This window comes from Salvelinus alpinus, chromosome 2, assembly GCF_045679555.1.
Source record: "Salvelinus alpinus chromosome 2, SLU_Salpinus.1, whole genome shotgun sequence".
Classification (NCBI taxonomy): domain Eukaryota; kingdom Metazoa; phylum Chordata; class Actinopteri; order Salmoniformes; family Salmonidae; genus Salvelinus; species Salvelinus alpinus.
The window spans coordinates 55,246,989-55,265,996 of record NC_092087.1 but is presented as its reverse complement, the minus strand read 5'-3'; the positions used below and the strand labels follow the sequence as shown (position 1 = coordinate 55,265,996).

The 19,008-nt window shown below is 43.7% G+C and overlaps 1 protein-coding gene across 4 annotated transcripts in view; it reads left to right on the top strand.

Annotated features, from left to right (window-relative positions):
* LOC139565059 (plexin-B1-like) overlaps positions 1-19,008 on the top strand; it is a 122,756-nt gene that overhangs the window by 41,768 nt on the left and 61,980 nt on the right. For 2 of the 4 annotated variants that reach the window (XM_071385087.1, XM_071385103.1), the window contains one exon: positions 13,277-13,374. The exons of the other annotated variants lie outside the window; for them this stretch is intronic. The gene's annotated coding sequence lies outside the window, so the exon portion shown is untranslated. The remainder of the gene's footprint in view (positions 1-13,276; positions 13,375-19,008) is intronic. 4 annotated transcript variants of the gene reach the window in all.

The window sequence follows — 19,008 nt, the reverse complement described above, 5'->3', positions numbered from 1 at the left end:
TCCACCAGAGCTGTTGCCAGAGAATTTAATGTTAAATTCTCTACCTTAAGCCGCCTCCTACTTCGTTTTAGAGAATTTGTCAGTAAGTCCAACCAGCCTCTCAACCGCAGAGTATTTCTGTCTGTAATAAAGCCCTCTTGTGGGGAAAGACTCATTTTGATTGGCTCGGCCTGACTCCACAGTGGGTGGGCCTATGCCCAGTCATGTGAAATCCACAGATTAGAGCCTGATGAATTTATTACATTTTTTCCTTATATGAACTGTAACTCAGTAAAATCGTTGCAAATGTTGCATGTTGGGTTGTATATTTTTGAAACCTCATTGCCGAATGTGAAATAATATTGCCAAATTATCTATGGCAAAGCAATAAGGGCCAGTAGTAAAGTTGGGGTGTGGCTGCAGTGCACACAGGCAGTGAATAGATCCATTGTTCCTCTAACAGGTAGCTTCACTCTTGGGATTATCCAGTAACCCATTCACTGGTGTAGGACTCATTTTGTGTGTGTATGTGGGCCTGGTGTTTGTATGATGTCTGCGTAGCGTGGGCAGCAAAATGTTTAAGAATTCTGTGTGTGTGGTTGTGTGCCTTCTGTGTTAGTAAGGGTGTGTATCATCATGGGTAGCATGTGTGTGTGGATCAATGGCCCCTATAGATCTGCCTATCAGTGTTAACAGGAGGAGAAGAGCATTAGATTGAGCTCATCTGTGTCTCTACAGGGGGTTATAGTGATCCTGTGGCTAGTGAGTGAGGTCGATAGTATGTGTTTGTGCGTTGATAGGTTTACATAATGTGTTTGCATGTGAATTTACGGTAATGTACAAGTGGGTTCATACCGTGTGTGTGTGTGTGTGTGTGCGCATCTCCCTTCTTTCTGCATCCCCCTGTAACCTTCACCCCCCCCCCCACACACACGCACACACACACAGTCCCATTTGCGGTCAGCAGGGGGGTGATGGGGAGCTGGAGGGGTGTCCATTGTGTTTTAAATGGAGCTGTCCATCCCCTGACATTGGAACAGAAGGAATAAGAAATCCCCCTCTGCCCTACCCCCCCTAAACCACTTTGCCTCTATTCTCATATACCTCTCTTTCTCTCTGTATTTATTTTTTCTTTCTCTTTCTTTCTCTCTATTGTTCTTTCTTTTTCTCTCTTTCTTTCCCTCTCTTGTTCTTTCTCTTTTTCTCTTTCGTTCTTTCTCTTTTTCTCTTTCGTTTTTTTTCTTTCTTTCTTTCTTTCTTTCTTTCTCTCTTTTCCCTCTTTCTTGTTTTTCTTTTTCTTTCTTTCTTTTTGTCACCCACCTCTTCCATCCTCCATATGTGGAAGTATGAGACCAGTGTTTTTTGATTTGGGACCCAACCGTTGGGGTGGCTCATCCATCATAGCCTGTCTCCACCACCCTCCTCTACTCCCGATTGGTTTGACTCCTTGGGGAGATGATTGGGCTGGACCATTGGCACACAGATGGAGGGGTGGGTAGGGGAGGGGAAATCCACTTTGGTTTACTTTATGACTGGACCTTGTATGGATTTTCCCAGTATCACAAAGGAAAGGGTAGAGGGAGTTTTTTTTTACCTCCGCTGGCTTTGTTGTAGTAGATTGGGGGAATTGAGAGTGTGCACAATATGTGTGAATGGTAGAGCACACATTATGAATTAGCATTTTTTGTTGTTGGTGTGTATGTGGGGGATGTGACCCCTTTGGTTATCTGCTGCTGGGCACCTGACACCATGTAATCTTATTGATCACATTATGAACAATATTTACCCAAACTTCAGGCTATGTCCTTCTATATACAATGCTTAAACATCGTGTCAAAGGGTACAAGGTACTAGCACATATCAGGCTTGAGCCCTTGGCTCTAATTCGCCTTTCTGCAAGTCCTTCCATCCTTTTCTCCTCGCCGCCTCATCTACCATATTGGAGAAGGTCCTTTCCTTTGGAGCCTCTTTTCCAATGCATTTTGAGAAAGAGGGGAGCAGAACGAATGCAAGGAATCAAGGAAAGATATATTAAGAGAATTTGTTGCTCTTTCGAAACTGCCAGAAACAACATGACATCTAAGCCACGAGAGTACACGACACATTTCAGCTCGACTCATTAACAACCTGTAGGGGCTTGCCTCTCAAAGGGCACCCTATGCACTATATATAGCACTATATAGGGTGTCATAGAGTACCACAGTGTGAGTCATAATACCCATAAAACCTAGCGGTCAAAGAGGGAAATGGTTCCAATAGTTTTTCCACCATTAAATCCCATAGGGGCTTTGAGAACACTTGAAATAAGGCTGTGTTTCGTGTAGGCTTACCCTGGCGTTTGTCGTTTTGGTAACCGTGTAAATCTCTGACTTTGCTCAATATATTCACCTGTATTTACCCCTGACAAATGAAATGGTCATTAACTGCTAATGTGGCTATCATAAAGAACTACAAATGCCATGATGATGTAGACGAGACTACCGAATTGAGGCAAAGGTAAAACTCTCTGGATTAATGTAACTCTCTGGATTAATGGATTAATCTAATGTTAGCTAAATGTGGTAATTCATAAATTGGCTACATTTCTGTGAACTGTCTTGGGCAAGTTTTATATTGACACAATACCTGTTCGCAAAGTAGATGACGTGCAGGAGCTTGCAGTGATTTGTAGTCGTGCATGATGTCTACTTTGATGCTAATCAGCATTTTTGAATCTGAGCGTAAATAGTGATAAATATATTGATAAGTCACCTTTGTCTGATATTTGTAATTTTATTTTTTACATGGTTATCAAAACATCACGCCAGGGTAAGCTTACATGAAACACAGCCTTTATTTTCATTTTCATTTCATTATTTTTCATTGGAAAAATAAATGGTGGGAAAACAATTGGAACCATTTCCCAATTTGACCGCTAGGTTTTATGGATATTATGAAATTTCCACTGTGGGGCTCTATTTGGGACGCATCCTAAGAAATACCAATTAGGCACATAACTTTTCAATGTGAATAAGTATCTTCCTGCCTCATCCTTGATGGAGAGATTAAACGGGGCTTGTGTCTGTGTTTCCAAGGTAAGGTCAGAGAGACCTTGTTTATCATGTGAGCCGTGCCATGCCGTACTGTACTAGGCTGCTTGCGTTCCTGTTTAATGAGGTGTGTGTGTGTGACCCTTGTCCTGTCTGGGACACTATGATGAATGGGACTGTTCTAGTGGAGGTGTGAGACTTGACTGTGGAGTGTTATCCCGCTTAGCGTACTCACATACTAACGAACACACACACTCTGTCTTTTTTGTCTCTCTCTCTCCCTCTCACATAAGGCTGTGTGGGTGTGGTATCACCCTTAAGGATCTTCCGTACTCCTCAGACAAACTGTTCAGAAATGTAAAGACTACCCAACTATACAATCGCTAGACATCTATCTATCTATCTATCTATCTATCTATCTATCTATCTATCTATCTATCTATCTATCTATCTATCTATCTATCTATCTATCTATCTATCTATCTATCTATCTATCTATCTATCTACCGTTGAAGTCGGAAGTTTACGTACACAGCCAAATACAGTTAAACTCAGTTTTTCACAATTTCTGACATTTAATCCTAGTAAAAATCCCCTGTTTTAGGTCAGTTAGGCTCACCACTTTATTTTTAGAATGTGAAATGTCAGAATAATAGTAGAGAATTATTTCTTTCATCACATTCCCAGTGGGTCAGAAGTTTACATACACTCAATTAGTATTTGGTAGCATTGCCTTTAAATGGTTTAACCTGGGTCAAACGTTTCAGATAGGCTTCCACAAGCTTCCCACAATAAGTTGGGTGAATTTTGGCCTATTCCTCCTGACAGAGATAGTGTAACTGAGTCAGGTTTGTAGACCTCCTTGCTCACACACACTTTTTCAGGTCTGCCCACACATTGTCTATAGGTTTGAGGTCAGGGCTTTGTGATGGCCACTCTAATACCTTGACTTTGTTGTCCTTGAGCCATTTTGCCACAACTTTGGAAGTATGCTTGGGGTCATTGTCCATTTGGAAAACCCATTTGCGACCAAGCCTTAACTTCCTGACTGATGTCTTGAGATGTTGTTTCAATATATCTACATAATTTTCCAGCCTCACGATGCCATCTATTTTGTGAAGTGCACCAGCCCCTCCTGCAGCAAAGCACCCCCACAACATGATGCTGCCACCCCCGTGCTTCACGGTTGGGATGGTGTTCTTCGGCTTGCAAGCCTCTCCCTTTTTCCTCCAAACATAACGATGGTCATTATGGCCAAACAGTTCTATTTTTGTTTCATCAGACCAGAGGACATTACTCCAAAAAGTACGATCTTTGTCCCCATGTGCAGTTGCAAACCGTAGTCTGGCTTTTTTTTATGGCGGTTTTGGAGCAGTGGCTTCTTCCTTGCAGAGCAGCCTTTCAGGTTAAGTCGATATAGGACTAGTTTTACTGTGGATACAGAAACTTTTGTACCTGTTTCCTCCAGCATCTTCACAAGGTCCTTTGCTGTTGTTTTGGGATTGATTTGCACTTTTCGCACCCAAGTACGTTCATCTCTAGGAGACAGAACGTGTCTCCTTCCTGAGCGCTATGACGGCTGCGTGGTCCCATGGTGTTTATACTTGCGTACTATTGTTTGTACAGATGAACGTGGTACCTTCAGGCGTTTGGATGTTGCTCCCAGGGATGAATCAAACTTGTGGAGGTCTACAATTGTTTTCTGAGGTCTTAGCTGATTTGTTTTGATTTTCCTATGATGTCAAGCAAAGAGGCACTGAGTTTGAAGGTAGGCCTTCAAATACATCCACAGGTACACCTCCAATTGACTCAAATGATATAAATTAGCCTATCAGAAGCTTCTAAAGCCATGACATCATTTTCTGGAATTTTCCAAGCTGTGTAAAGGCACAGTCAACTTAGTGTATGTAAACCTCTGACCCACTGGAATTGTGATACAATGAATTATAAGTGAAATAATCTGTCTGTTAACAATTGTTGGGATTATTACTTGTGTCATGCACAAAGTAGATGTCCTAACCGACTTGCCAAAACTATAGTTTGTTAACAAGAAATGTGTGGAGTGGTTGAAAAACGAGTTTTAATGATTCCAACCTAAGTGTATGTAAACCTCCGACCAACTGTATATAGGCTCTAGTATCTAGATATGTTTATAGCTTGTAGTATCTGCCTATAGCATTTTAAATTAAGGTTAGTTGTGGTAAGTGTTACCCTCTCTAGATAATCAATGGACTGAATATACAGACTGAATATACAGACTGGTCAACCAAAACATGTAATATTAAACTGGAACTTTCTCTACTTTTTAAAGGCGACATACAATTATAATGTTGCTTTCATGTGATGCAAACATGTAAGACATGTATAGTATATGGCTAAATGGTTATAAATTACATGTTGATTATCTTTTATAAAGGTTTGATGCATTTCTTAAGCCCATTTCAAAGTTAAGAACATTTCGGTATTCGGAAACCACTTCCATTGTGTTCGTATCAGAGGTCCTACTGAAGTTCTACTGATCCTCCAATTGTCTAAAATGGAAGCCTCAGCTTCTTGAAATAAATATTGAAAGTGTCACTTAGAGACAACCGAACATATCCACAAGCAAATGTCACATGTGCAACCAGAGGGGGAAAGAAACTCTAGAACACCTTTACTCCACATACAAAGCTCTCCCTCGCCCTCCATTTGGAAAATCTGACCATAATTCTGTCCTGATTCCTGCTTACGCACTGAGCTAAAGGCTAGAGCTGCTGCTTTCAAGGAGCGGGACATGAATCCGGACGCTTATAAGAAATCCCGCTATGTCCTCAGACGAACCATCAAACAGGCAAAGCATCAATAGAGGACTAAGATTGAATCCTACTACACCGGCTCTGACGCTCGTCGGATGTGGCAGGGCTTAAACTATTACGGACTACAAAGGGAAACCCAGCCGCGAGTTGCCCAGTGACGCGAGCCTACCAGATGAGCTGAATACCTTTTATGCTCGCGTTGAGGCAAGCAACACTGAAGCATGCATGAGCGCACCTGGTGTTCCAGACGACTGTGTGATCACGCTCTCTGTAGCCAATGTGAGCAAGACTTTTAAACAGGTCAACATTCAAAAAGCCATGGGACAAGATGGGTTACCAGAACATGTAGTCAAAGCATGCGTGGACCAACTGGCAAGTGTCTTCACTGACATTTTTAACCTCTCCCTGGCCTGTAATACCTACATGTTTCAAACAGATCAATCAAGCAAATGTATTTATAAAGCCCTTTTTACATCAGCCGATGTCACAAAGTGCTGTACGGTAACCCAGCCTAAAACCCCAAACAGCAAGCAATGCAGATGTAGAAGCACGGCGGCTAGGAAAAACTCCCTAGAAAGGCTGGAACCTAGGAAGAAACCTAGAGAGGAACCAGGCTCTGAGTGGTGGCCAGTCCTCTTCTGGCTGTGCCGGGTGGAGATTATAACAGTACATGGCCAAGATGTTCATAGATGACCAGCAGATAATAATAATAATCAGTGGTTGTAGAGGGTGCAACAGGTCAGCACCTCTGGAGTAAATCTCAGTTGGCTTTTCATAGCCGATCATTCAGAGTTAGAGACAGCAGGTGCAGTAGAGAGAGAGAGAGTCCAAAACAGTAGGACCGGGACAAGGTAGCATGCCCGGTGAACAGGTCAGGGTTCCATAGCCGCAGGCAGAACAGTTGAAACTGGAGCAGCAGCACAACCAGGTTGACTGGGGACAACAAGGAGTCATCAGGCCAGGTAGTCCTGAGGCATGGTCCTATGGCTTAGGTCCTGAGGGAGAGAGTTTAAATTCACACAGGACACCGGATAAGACGGGGGAAATACTCCAGATATAACAGACTGACCCTAACGACGTTACCCCTGGACAGGGCCAAACATGCAGGATGTCCACCCACTTTGCCAAAGGACAGCCCCCACACCACTAGAGGGATATCTTCAACTACCAACTTACTACCCTAAGACAAGGCAGAGTATAGCCCACAAAGATCTCCCCCATGGCACGAACCCGAGGGGGGCTCCAACCCGGACAGGAAGATCATGTCAGTGACACACCCCTCCTAGGGACGGCGTGGAAGAGCACCAGTAAGCCAGTGACTCAGCCCCCGTAATAGGGTTAGAGGCAGAGAATCCCAGTGGCGAGAGGGGAACCAGCCAGGCAGAAACGGCAAGGGCGGATCGTTGCTCCAGTGCCTTTCTGTTCACCTTCACACCCCTGGGCCAGACTACACTCAATCATAGGACCTACTGAAGAGATGAGTCTTCAATAAAGACTTAAAGGTCGAGACCAAGTCTGCGTCTCTCACATGGATAGGCAGACCATTCCATAAAAATGGAGCTCATAGGGGAAAGCCCTGCCTCCAGCTGTTTGCTTAGAAATTCTGTGGCCAGTAAGGAGCCCTGCGTCTTGTGACCGTAGCGTACTTTTAGGTATGTACGGCAGGACCAAATCGGAAAGAAGGGTAGGAGCAAGCCCATGTAATGCTTTGTCGGTTAGCAGTAAAACCTTGAAATCAGCCCTAGCCTTAACAGGAAGCCAGTCTAGAGGCTAGCACTGGAGTAATGATCAAATTTTTTGATTCTAGTCAGGATTCTAGCAGCCGTGTTTAGCACAAACTGAAGTTTATTGAGTGCTTTATCCAGGTAGATAGTAGAGCAAAGTAGAGCATTGCAGTAGTCTAATCTAGAAGTAACAAAAGCATGGATACATTTTTCTGCATTTTTGGACAGAAAGGTAATGATTCTTGCAATGTTACAAAGATGGAAAAAAGCTGTCCTTGAAATAGTCTTGATATGTACGTCAAAAGAGATATCAGGGTCCAGAGTAACGCCGAGGTCCTTCACAGTTTTATTTGAGACGACTGTACAACCATCAAGATTAATTGTCAGATCCAACAGAAGATCTCTTTGTTTCTTGAGACCTAGAACTAGCATCTATGTTTTGTCCGAGTTTAAAAGTAAAAGATTTAACGCCATCCACTTCCTTATGTCTGAAACACAGGCTTCCAGGGAGGGCAATTTTGGGGCTTCACCATATTTCATCGAAATCGTCCGCATAGCAGTGAAAGTTAACATTATGTTTCTGAATGACGTTACCAAGATGTAAAATATATAGTGAAAACAATAGTGGTTCTAAAACAGAACCTTGAGGAACACTGAAATGTACAGTTGATTTGTCAGAGGACATACCATCCACAGAGTCAAACTGATATCTTTCCGACAGATAAGATCTAAACCAGGCCAGAACTTGTCCGTGTAGACCATTTTGGGTTTACAATCTCTCGAAAAGAATGTGGTGATCAATGGTATCAAAAGCAGCACTAAGGTCTAGGAGCACGAGGACAGATGCAGAGCCTTGGTCTCACGCCTTACCACCTTCACGAGAGCAGTCTCAGCGCTATGATGGGGTCTAAAACATTGTTTGTCTTCAGGAAGGCAGTGAGTTGCTGCGCAACAGCCTTTTCAACCATTTTTGAGAGGAATTGGAGGCTTTATTACTGACACTTTTGGTGAGTTTGGTACACATCCAGTGGATAGGGAGCCATCGTCCCTGTGCCCAAGAAAGTGAAGTTAACCTGCCTAAATTATTACCGCCCCGTAGCACTCACTTCGGTAGCCATGAAGTGCTTTGAAAGGCTGGTCATGGCATCAACACCACCATGCCAGAAACCCTAGACCCACTCCAATTCGCATACCGCCCCTACAGATCCACAGATGACGCAATCTCAATCGCACTCCACTCTGCCCTTTCCCACCTGGACAAAAGGAACACCTATACGCACTACCCTCTGTAGCACCTTACGGTCAGATGCAGAGCAGTTGCCATACCAGGCGGTGATGCAACCGGTCAGGATGCTTTCGATGGTGCAGCTGTAGAACTTTTTGAGGATCTGGGGACCCATGCCATGTCTTTTCAGTCTCCTGAGGGGGAAAAGGTTTTGTCGTGCCCTCTTCATTATATCCAGGACCTAATATAGTAGGCGGTGTCCGAGGAAGGCCCAAATAATTGTCAAAGACTCCAGTCACCTAAGTCATAAACTGTTCTCTCTGCTATCGCACGGCAAGCGTTGCCGGAGCGCAAAGTCTAGGACCAAAAGGCTCCTTAACAGCTTCTACTGCCAAGCCATACGACTGCTGAACAACTAAACTATGTACGGTCTATGTACAGTATTTGGTGCATTTGACAAATACAATTTGATTTGAAATAACACCCCCTCAACTCTAAAGACCACGTAACACCTAGCAATGGCCTTTTTTTTTTTTTTTCATGTTATCCTACAAACATTCTACGGAGCAACCAGCTTTAACAGACGTTTCTCAGCACTATATCAACATGTCCTAAAAAACTGACATCGCTGATCTTTTCGGGCCTGAATAAATCTCTGAGACCTTTTAACATCTCCATACTATACACATACCATGTTGTCTTGTTTAATGAAGTCGGGTATAATTTAAAGTGTCTTTATATTGTCCGCCTATAGGCCGTAGTCGGGGGTCGAGCCTTCGTAGTGTTGGCTGAATGTGCCCCAGTGTGAGTGCTGGGGAGGCTGAAATGTCAAGCAGTGTTTTCCAAGCTTCCAGTATATATGGTGGAGAGAAAGGAGCACACATGGGAGTACGTAACATTCCTGAACCAGCTTCACAGAGCGGAGAGATGGAGCGAGGAAGACGTGGAGAGAACGAGATGACAAATATTGATAGAAGAGAGGAGTGAGTAAGGGGACAGGGAAAAAAGAGAGAGAGTGAGAAATGACGAGAAGGAGAGTCTCTTAAGCGTCCAACAGAGTTCAATGCGGCAGAGGTGCGTGATTTATTGGGACATACGTCTGCAACTTGAGAACAGCCAATGAAATGAGGTTTGTAAATGTGGAATAAATAATGGCCCATCGGACTATTGAGGCTACACGGCTGTGGACTATGAATTGAGCTTTATGGAAAGCGGAGGGTAAAGAACAAGGCCAGAGGAGGAATGGAGAAGTGGAAGAGAGAGTTTAGATGTAGAAAGGAGTACAAGATGGAAAAGGAGAGGAACGGAAGAACTGGGGACAAAGAGGAAGAATGAGAGAAAAAAGGAGACCGACACAGAAAGAGAGTATGAACAAGAGAGCGAAAGGAGACAGAGTGGACAGCAGACAGGTGGTCTGAAGGACGGAGGCAAGCCTCCCCGTGTCCTTGTGAAAAGAAGAGGGGTATATTCCTCCTCCGGCCCAACCTAAGAACCATTCTACAGTCACGTCCTTCAACGATTTAGTAGCTCAATCTCGCCTCGGTGTTGTGAAACAGTCCAGGAGAGAACTCAATACAAATGTGTTATGACAGACAGACGTATTGGCGTGTGAATTTGATATATATAATGTAAATATGGTTATGTAAGCTAGCTCACCACAGGAATGTACTTGGAACTCTCATCTTCTCCTTTTATTTATCCTCACCAATCTACCCTTCATTCTTCTGTCACAGTTATGTTTGGCTGGATGTAGACCCAACTCCAGTCCTGTTATATTGGTTGCTTTATGAAGCAGAGTTTATCATGTCTTTGTACAGCTGTGAGTGGTTTACAGTTGTGTTTGTATATTTGTAAAGGGAGTGTATGTTTGTGTTCAGTGTATGAGAGGTGTATGTGTGCATGTGGTGTGTGGGAACAAAATATGAGAAAGGTGTGTGTGTGTGTGTTGTGCCTAGTAATATGAGGAACATAATCACCTCTCTTCAGCACCCTCAGCCATTGTCTCTGCGGTGCCATCTTGGAATCCAATGAACAAGGGAAAAGAGAGAGAGAGAAAAGAAAAGGGGATTTTCCTATTGTTCTGTCACCTGGTCCCCGAGTCCCTGACCCCTCAGTCTGACCCTTATCTGTGTTTCCAGCCCAATCAGTGGCCAGCACCACATTAGTACCACAACCACAGGGGGCCTAGCCAGGGCTAATCCCCTCTCTGACTCTCTCACACACACACACACACACACACACACACACACACACACACACACACACACACACACACACACGAGAGGCTGTGAATGAACAACCTCTACCAAGACCGGGTGCACTGATCTTGGGTTAAGGCGCCCGCATGCTCCCCATCCAAAACAGTTCGGAACAGTTTGTCCATATCTTATGGCAACATAGGCTGTTCGTGCCCACATTTGTTTCTCGAGTCAAGCTAAAGTTTGGGATCCTACAACTACGCCTCTTCGTTGGTGATTGATCGACAGTAGGGATTCGTCAATGAAGTCGTTTGTCATTCAACGATAGATGCCTTGTTTCGTGCATATGTTTTCACTTGAGAAATACTGCACCAAACATCCTAGTTAGTAGAATTGTGCAACTAAGATCTCCTCTGCAAAAAAAAGTCTGAATGACAGATTTGAGTTACCTTAGATTAATTCTGACTACTATTGCTGCTTTTTCTTTCAAGCGAAGGTGGAAGGTGTGCGAGCACACTCGTTTGGTTCGCCTAGCCGAGTTTGGCTAGGCGCCAGCTGAACCGAAACATGCGGAATCCTTTAGAGAGACTGGTGCACCATCCAGCCAGGGAGAGAGCTCCAGAGAGCCCCAGGCTAGTGATCCAAAGCTCCAGGAATCCGTGGCATTTCGCAGACCCAGGCGAAGAGTCCTTTGGGGGGAATAAATGGGAATGTGTTAAGGTCAACATTTATCCCCATGTGCCCTGTATGTACGCTGGAGAGAAACACACACAGTTCTGTAACCTAGTGAGTAGATGCATTGGTTTATACTGAAGAGATTTGAGGGTTTCTTCATGGACATTGTTGTTTTGGTGGTTGTCTTTGTCCAGTCATATAACTGGTACACAACTACCATCATTTATTTCCAAAATGTCTTCATGTAAATTTGATTTGTTTGACTTTGATCTGTTTGCGGGCTGGAATTGATTAGAATTATTCACTCTCTTTTTAAGGCCCATCTTTAGTGAATTTAATCTTGCTTATTGACAACGTTTGGCATGTCCGTGGCTCAGACATGGCAGACATAATGCAAATTACAGTAGGCCTAGCCCCTATATCAGTGCGAATGCTATGTTTAACAATACATTTCCATATTGAAGCCATGCATTTAGGCTTCTTACAATGAGAACTACGAACATGTTCAACATATTTATCAAAGATGGGCAAGGCCTACATACGTTTTATTATTTTGTTTCTTAGGCTATTCAACAAACTAGGCTATAACGGACTAACATTTTAAATTGGAGTTGACAACACAATACATAAGACTGTAAACACAACTTAAAGCAACCACATACACTAAGTGTACCAAAAATTTGGAACACCTGCTCTTTCCATGACACAGACTGACCAGGTGAATCCAGGTGAAAACTATGATCCCTTATTGATGTCACTTGTTAAATCCACTTCAATCAGTGTAGATGAAGGGGAGGAGACAAGTTAAAGAAGGTTTTTTAAGCCTTGATACAATTGAGACATGGATTGGGTATGTGTGCCATTCAGAGGGTGAATGGGCAAGACAAAAGATTTGTGGCTTTGAACGGGGTATGGTAGTAGGTGCCAGGCACACCGGTTTGAGTGTGTCAAGAACTGCAACGCTCCTGTGTTTTTCACGCTCAACTGTATCAAGAATGGACCACCACCCAAAGGACTTCCAGCCAACTTGACACAACTGTGGGAAGCATTTGAATCAACATGCCCAGCATCCCTGTGGAATATTGTCAGAACTTGTAGAGGTGAATTGAGGCTGTTCTAAGGGCAAAAGGGATGCAACTCAAAATTAGGAAGGTGTTCCTAATGTTTTGTACACTCAGTGTATTACGCTATGGAGCACGTTCTGATTGGCCAGTGAGGGATCAAGCCTCGACACACCTAAACCGTGTTTATTCAAAACCCAGCCCTTTTGCGCCACTGCTAGCTACTGCGCCCATAATTCCGGTTATGAAAATAGCAAAAATATTTGACACACCTCTGAACCTATAGCTCTAAGATTTACCATTTGCTTTAGGTTTGTTAAAACAGAGCCCCTAGTGTTATTTCTGTCTATTTCAATGTCACACTGACTATCGGTGTAGGTCGTCATTGTAAATAAGAATTTGTTCTTAAACGGACTTGCCTAGTTAAATAAAGGTTACATTTGAAATAGTAAAAATAAATAATCTCATACTGAATTTGAGGTTAAGTATTTTGCAAGTGACCAGTTTCTTTGCTCTCTTTATCGGCCATCTTGTTTGCCATAATAAAGACAAACTTGAGCTACAGTAAACACTTTTCTTTTTCTCTACAGGGCTGCATCTCAATAGTTTAAAGTGGCTTCATCTCCTCGCCTCCTTTCCTTCATCTGCACTGATGTGAAAGAGCTGAACAGGTGAACACTATGTTCCGGTAGGCATCCTTTATTGTATATCGCTGTACAATCCTGTGTTATCTGATTGGATTTCATTGAAGGAAAAAATATGACCCCCACACACACAATATTACCTCTGCACTTTGTTTGTGTTTATTTATATGTTATGGTCGGATACCTTTTTCAAAACATTATCATCTCAGTCCATGAGAGGTGAAGAAGTTTAGGATAGGAAGCCATTGTAGACCATCTAGATGCATCCCTTGTCTTTTCCCTGGGTTGTTTTTGATTAGGCACCAAACGGAAGAACAGGGACTTAAGCAGGGAGGGACTACCTCAACTTGTCCAATAAGAAACGCTAATTTCGTTGTCTGTTGTGCTACAGTGTGCCCTAATGAATACGACCCAGTCCTCATCTCTCAACAGCCTATGGTAGGTAGTAACCACTGTTTCTGCTGCTACAGTGGCACTGGCCCCCTACTGTTTTACGGCATCATTTTCACCCCTGGGAGTTTATGCACTGCTGCTCGCTGGGCACAGTAAGCACCCCACACCCTGTGATTTATGTTTACATTATGGAAAAGCGACATTTGGGCACAACAACACAAAGGGGCTCTTTGTTAATGGGTGTGTTTTACACACGCATCGTTCAGTGTGGGGGGCCTAGACAGCGGTCACTCTCTCGCTCTATCAAAATCAAATCAAAGTTTATTGGTCGCGTACACAGTTTAACAGATGTTATAGCAGGTGCAGGGAAATGCTTATTACATGGCAAAATGAAGAATTGCAGGAAATTTGTCACTTTAATCATGTTTTACCCACTTTATATGTTTATACTGTGTTCTAGTCATTTATATAACTACTGTTGAACACACATGTTCTATTCATATACTGTCTGTACACACCATTCACATACATAAACAGTGCCTTCAGAAAGTATTCACACCCCTTGACTTTTTTCAAATGTATTACAGCCTGAATTTAAAATGGATTAAATTTAGTTTTTGTGGGGCCTCCCGGATGGTGCAGCGGTCTAAGGCACTGCATTGCAGTGCTTGAGGCGTCACTACAGACCTGGGTGTGATCCTGGGCTGTGTCGCAGCTGGCTGTGACTGGGAGACCCATGAAGCGGTGCACAATTGGCCCAGCAGGGGAGGGTTTGGCAGGCCCGAGATGTCCTTGTCCCATCACGCTCTTGCGACTCCTGTAGCAGGCTGGGCGCATGCACGCTGACACGGTCGCCAGTTGTACGGTGTTTCCTCTGACACATTGGTGCGGCTGGCTTCCGGGTTAAGCGAGCAGTGTGTCAAGAAGCAGTGCAGCTTGGCAGGGTTGTGTTTTGGAGGATGCATGGCGCGCAACCTTCGCCTCTCCCAAGTCCGTAATGGAGTTATAGCGATGGGACAAGACTGTAACTACCAATTGGAAATCACAAAATTCGGGAGAAAAAGGGGCAAAAAGCAATTGACACTGGCCTACACACAACACCCCATAATGTCAAAGTGGAATTATTGTTATTTAGTTTTTACTACAAATTAATCAAAAATGAAAAGCTGAAATGTCTTGAGTCAAGTATTCTCTTAAATAAGTTCAGGAGTAAAAATGTGCTCATCACATTTTGTTGGTTGCGTACACATCATTTGCAGAGGTTATTGCAGGTGCAGCAAAATGCTTATGTTTCTAGCTCCAACAGTGCAGTAATATCAAACAGTACAAAACAATACACATGAATACCAAAAATAAAAATAAAGGAATTAAGAAATATCAGAACGAGCAATGTCAGAGTCTGGAATATAAATGCATATGTACAATGCCTTCAGAAAGTATTCACACACCTTGACTTTTCCCACATTTTGTTGTTACAAAGTGGGATTAAATACTCGGTAATGTCAAAGTGTAAGAAAAATTCTAACATGTTTAAAACATTTATGAAAAATAAAACCCAAATATTTCTTGATTTAGATGAGTATTCAACCCCCTGAGTCAATAAATGTTAGAATTTCACAGTGATTACAGCTGTGAGTTTTTCTGGGTACGTTTCCAAGAGCTTTCTACACCTGGATTGTTCAACATTTGCCCATTTTATTATTTTCAAAATTCTTCAAGCTCTGTGAAATTGGTTGTTGATCACTGCTAGACAACCATTTTCAGGTCTTGCCATAGATTTTCATGCATATTTAAGTCAGCTGTAACTCGGCTACTCAGGAACATTCACTATCTTCATGGTAAGCAACTCCAGTGTAGATTTTCCCTTGTGTTTTATTGTCCTGCTTTTTTATTTCACCTTTATTTAACCAGGTAGGCAAGTTGAGAACAAATTCTCATTTACAACTGCGACCTGGCCAAGATAAAGCAAAGCAGTTCGACACATACAACAGAGAGTTACACATGGAGTAAAACAAACATACAGTCAATAATACAGTAGAAAAATAAGTCTATATACAATGTGAGCAAATGAGGTGAGATAAGGGAGGTTAAGGCAATAAATAGGCCATAGTGGCGAAGTAAATACAATATAGAAATTAACACTGGAATGGTAGATTTGCAGTGGATGAATGTGCAAAGTAGAAATACTGGGGTGCAAAATAAATAAATACAGTAGTGGAAGAGGTAGTTGTTAGGGCTAATTATAGATGGGCTATGTACAGGTGCAGTAATCTGTGAGCTGCTCTGACAGCTGGTGCTTAAAGCTAGTGAGGGAGATAAGTGTTTCCAGCTTCAGAGATTTTTGTAGTTCGTTCCAGTCATTGGCAGCAGAGAACTGGAAGGAGAGGCGGCCAAAGGAGGAATTGGCTTTAGGGGTGACCAGTGAGATATACCTGCTGGAGCGCGTGCTACGGGTGTTTGCTGCTATGGTGACCAGTGAGCTGAGATAAGGTGGGACTTTACCTTGCAGGGTCTTGTAGATGACATGGAGCCAGTGGGTTTGGCGATTTAGTATGAAGCGAGGGCCAGCCAATGAGAGCGTACAGGTTACAGTGGTGGGTAGTATATGGGGCTTTGGTGACAAAATGGATGGCACTGTGATAGACTGCATCCAATTTATTGAGTAGGGTATTGGAGGCTATTTTGTAAATGACATAGCCGAAGCCGATGGTCAGTTATACGAAGGATGCTTTGTTGTGAAATAGGAAGCTGATTCTAGATTTAACTTTTGATTGGAGATGTTTGATGTGAGTCTGGAAGGAGAGTTTACAGTCTAACCAGACACCTAGGTATTTGTAGTTGTCCACATATTCTAAGTCAGAACCGTCCAGAGTAGTGATGCTGGACGGGTGGGCAGGTGCAGGCAGCGATCGGTAGAAGAGCTTGCATTTAGTTTTACTTGTATTTAAGAGCAGTTTGAGGCCACGGAAGGAGAGTTGTATGGCATTGAAGCTCGTCTGGAGGGTTAACACAGTGTCCAAGCTAGGGCCAGAGGTAAACAGAATGGTGTCGTCTGCGTAGAGGTGGATCAGAGACTCACCAGCAGCAAGAGCGACATCATTGATGTATACAGAGAAGAGAGTCGGCCCATGAATTTAACCCTTTGGCACCCCCATAGAGACTGCCAGAGGCCCGGACAACAGGCCCTCCGATTTGACACACTGAACACTAGAAGTAGTTGGTGAACCAGGCGAGGCAAACATTTGAGAAACCAAGGCTGTTGAGTCTGCCGATGCGGATGTGGTGATTGACAGAGTTGAAAGCCTTGGCCAGGTCAATGAATACGGCTGCACAGTATTGTTTCTTATCGATGGCGGTTAAGATATCGTTTAGGACCTTGAGCGTGGCTGAAGTGCACCCATGACCAGCTCTGAAACCAGATTGCATAGCAGAGACGGTACGGTGGTATTCTGTTTGTTGACTTGGCTTTCGAAGACTTTAGAAAGGCAGGGCAGGATAGATATAGGTCTGTAGCAGTTTGGGTCAAGAGTGTCCCCCCCTTTGAAGAGGGGGATGACCGCAGCTGCTTTCCAATCTTTGGGAATCTCAGACGACACGAGAGGTTGAACAGGCTAGTAATAGGGGTTGCAACAATTTCGGCAGATAATTTTAGAAAGAGAGGGTCCAGATTGTCTAGCCTGGCTGATTTGTAGGGGTCCAGATTTTGCAGCTCTTTCAGAACATCAGCTGAATGGATTTGGGAGAAGGAGAAATGGGGAAGGCTTGGGCGAGTTGCTGTGGGGGGTGCAGTGCTGTTGACCGGGGTAGGGGTAGCCAGGTGGAAAGCATGGCCAGCCGTAGAAAAATGCTTATTGAAATTCTCAATTGTAGTGGATTTATCAGTGGTGACAGAGTTTCCTATCCTCAGTGCAGTGGGCAGCTGGGAGGAGGTGCTCTTATTCTCCATGGCCTTTACAGTGTCCCAGAACTTTTTTGTGTTGCAGGAAGCAAATTTCTGCTTAAAAAAGCTAGCCGTGGCTTTTCTAACTGCCTGTGTATATTGGTTTCTAACTTCCCAGAAAAGTTGCATATCACGGGAGCTGTTCGATGCTAATGCAGCATGCCACAGGATGTTTTTGTGTTGGTTAAGGGCAGTCAGGTCTTTAGTGAACCAAGGGCTATATCTGTTCCTGGTTCTAAATTTCTTGAATGGGGCAAGCTTATTTAAGATGATGAGGAAGGCATTTAAAAAAAAATAACCAGGCATCCTCTACTGACGGGATGAGGTCAATATCCTTCCAGGATACCCGGGCCAGATCGATTAGAAAGGCCTGCTCGCTGAAGTGTTTCAGGGAGTGTTTGACAGTGATGAGTGGAGGTTGTTTGACCACTGACCCTTTACGGATGCAGGCAATGAGGCAGTGATCGCTGAGATCTTGGTTGAAAACAGCAGAGGTGTATTTAGAGGGCAAGTTGGTCAGGATGATATCTATGAGGGTGCCCGTGTTTACGGCTTTGGGGTTGTACCTGGTAGGTTCATTGATAATTTGTGTGAGATTGAGGGCATCAAGCTTAGATTGTAGGATGGCTGGGGTGTTAAGCATGTCACCTAGCAGCACGAGCTCTGAAGATAGATGGGGGGCAATCAGTTCACATATGGTGTCCAGAGCACAGCTGGGGGCAGAGTGTGGTCTATAGCAAGCGGCAACGGTGAGAGACTTGTTTTTAGAGAGGTGGAATTTTAAAAGTAGAAGTTCAAATTGTTTGGGTACAGACCTGGATAGTAGGACAGAACTCTGCAGGCTATCTCTGCAGTAGATTGCAACACCGCCCCCTTTGGCCGTTCTATCTTGTCTGAAAATGTTGTAGTTAGGGATGGAGTTTTCAGAGTTTTTGGTGGTCTTCCTAAGCCAGGATTCAGACACGGCTAGGACATCCGGGTTGGCAGAGTGTGCTAAAGCAGTGAATAAAACACACTTAGGGAGGAGGCTTCTAATGTTAACATGCATGAAACCAAGGCTATTACGGTTACAGAAGTCATCAAAAGAGAGCGCCTGGGGAATAGGAGTGGAGCTAGACACGGCAGAGCCTGGATTCGCCTCTTCATCGCCAGAGGAACAGAGGAGGAGTAGGATAAGGGTACGGCTAAAAGCTATTTGAATTGGTCGTCTAGGACGTCCGGAACAGAGAGTAAAAGGAGCGGGTTTCTGGGGGCGATAAAATAGCTTCAAGGTATAATGTACAGACAAAGGTATGGTAGGATGTGAATACAGTGGAGGTAAACCTAGGCATTGAGTGATGATAAG